Genomic DNA, 2,497 nt, shown 5'->3' on the forward strand with positions numbered 1-2,497 from the left:
TTTAAATCAAACTATTTACGTAATTTAGGCGGGTCATCCCTGTCCCGTTCTCTCTGATGACCACAATCCAGGTGGTGACTCATCATAGCCCCGGGCTGGCGCCTCTCTTTCAACCCACTACTTCGCCAATATTTTGCCTAATATCTAGTGATTTCTCCGTGTTTTCGTGTGTTTCTAGGCTTAAGTGTATAGATATTAGTAGTAAAATTAAGAAAAACAGAAGAAATAATCGAGGATTAGGAGTAAAAAGGAGAAAGGGAGGAGGAAAAGGAGGAGCAGTCAAGTCACAATACTTAAGTCTCCCTCCACTTCCTCAATATTTTGTCTAATATCTAGTGTTTTGATGTGTTTCTAGGTTTAGACGCGTAGATGGAAGCAATAGAAAGAAGGAGAAACAAAGGAGGAAGACGAAGAAGAAATGATAAATAGAGGCGGAATAGGAGAAGGAGCCAAGCTGTAATAATTATGTAAGTATCCCTTTCAATCTTAACGTTCTTTATAATGCAATGCTTTTTTTTTTTTTTTTTTTTTAGTTTTGGATTTATTTAGGGTGTTTTAAGTGTGTTCAGTAGTGTTGCAGAGTGATTGGGATGTTATAAGTATGTTTTGGGTGCATTTTGTGTGTTTTCTGTATGTTTTAGATCTTTCAGGTTTATTTTATGTATTTTGAATGTGGTGTGAAGGTGTGTTTGAGAATATATTCGCATGTTTTGAGTGTGTTTTGGAAGCATTGTTGGGGTTATATGGTATTTTGAGTGTGTTTTGGGTTCATTTTGAGTGTTTTAAGTGGTGTGGGTGTTATTAGGGGTCTTTAGGTGTGTGTGGGGGTGATTTGAATATATATTGGGTATGTTTAGTGAGTTTTGTGAATGTTTAGTGGCATTTTGAGATTTTTTAGTGTGTTTTGGGACGTTGAAAGTTTTTAAGTGGTTTAGGTGTGTGGAGAGTGTCTTGAGTGTGTGTAGGAGTGATTTTGGTCTATATTAGATATTTTTAATAGGTTTTCAGGCCCTGAAGAGGCCGCCTCAGCGTGAATGGGCCATTATAACAGATGTCCTTTACCAGTGAGTACCCGTTTTTTGTGCAGGTGACGACAGCGAGAGTGAGCTGGACGTGGCGGAGGCTATGGGCGATGAGTTCACGGCGCAGGTCAGCCTCACCATGCACCACGCTGACTGTCCGCAGCTATTCATCAAGGTCGGAGAGGCCTGTATCTTCCATGTTCTTCCCCGGAAATGTGAGTGTTTAGGGCTTTGGTGCTTGTTGTTGTTGTTGTTGTTTTATTTGTTTTTATTTTATTATTTTCGACCTTAACCATTGTATTTAGTCATTATTTCAACTTTTGTGCCTTTTATGCTTCTTTTCGTGGTACAGTTGTATCCTGTGCTGGATTTTGCCAACCTGTCTCATCATTAATTTGGAGTGGTGCCTTGTATCGCATATGTGGCTCACGGGGACAGCCACGCACTTGTATGTAGACAGTAGATGACGTTGACTGCTGTTGTTGATTCGTGATATCATGGATTTTTTAGTAGTTACAGTCGTATTGTTCATATTTTTAAGAGCTCTCTCTCTCTCTCTCTCTCTCTCTCTCTCTCTCTCTCTCTCTCTCTCTCTCTCTCTCTCTCTCTCTCTCTCTCTCTCTCTCTCTCTCTCTCTCTCTCTCTCTCTCTCTCTCTCATCCAAAGTTCAACAAAGAGGCAGTTTGAACGTATCTTGCAAAATCATATTGAAAGACAAGGTGTGAAAAACAAACTTCTCATCTTCCTTCACCTGGTTTGCTGATGGAATTTACCTGTTGAGTGTCCAGTGACGTGAGTGAAGGTGGTGAACAAAACTTTGGGCTTTGTATTTATTGACAAAGAAGAAGAATATAAAAATACTGCATATAAAAAGAAAACATTGTCTGGTTTAATTTCCGGAATAAACACTAATTTGGATGTATTTTTTTCCTTTTCTTTGTTCACATTATACTCCACAACAATATATGTGTCAAGGTTACATTATCAGTGAGTGCTTTCCTGCTCTGTGATGCTCCTGTGTTTTAACATGAGAGAAGTAGGAAGTATCTGTCACATTCACCACCATCAGTAACTTCCGCATGACATCTCCAGGACTTCGCTAAATAATATATGGGAGTAGCTTTGATATATTGCTAAGAGTACTTTGATGGGATACTTGTGTCGCCTACACCTCACAGCGTCAACTATATGGCTAGAAAACAGAGGAATATGCATAATGGCTGTGATATCTTTGCTCTTTTTTATACATTAATTACATTCATGCTATATTAGTGTTACATTCGTTACATTTGTCCTGGGAAATTCTGGAACTCCCTGCTTGCTTCTGTAATTCCATCTTCCTATTACATGAACACATTTGAGAGGGAGATTTCAGGCCATATATCACTCTCTTTTGGCTCTCTTGATCCTGTTCGGGGACTTCCATCTCAGTCGACCCTTTCATATGATCGTTTTTGTTGCCTTTGGCCAGTTTT

The 2,497-nt window shown here is 39.2% G+C and overlaps 1 long non-coding RNA gene across 1 annotated transcript; it reads left to right on the forward strand.

Annotated features, from left to right (window-relative positions):
* The first annotated feature begins 353 nt into the window (after positions 1-353).
* LOC123506459 lies at positions 354-1,554 on the forward strand. Its single transcript, XR_006675432.1, has 3 exons — positions 354-467; positions 1,088-1,237; positions 1,375-1,554. It is a non-coding gene; the product is annotated as an uncharacterized LOC123506459 (long non-coding RNA).
* Positions 1,555-2,497: the final 943 nt, after the last annotated feature.

Source organism: Portunus trituberculatus, chromosome 20 (assembly GCF_017591435.1).
Source record: "Portunus trituberculatus isolate SZX2019 chromosome 20, ASM1759143v1, whole genome shotgun sequence".
In the NCBI taxonomy this organism is placed as follows: Eukaryota; Metazoa; Arthropoda; class Malacostraca; order Decapoda; family Portunidae; genus Portunus; species Portunus trituberculatus.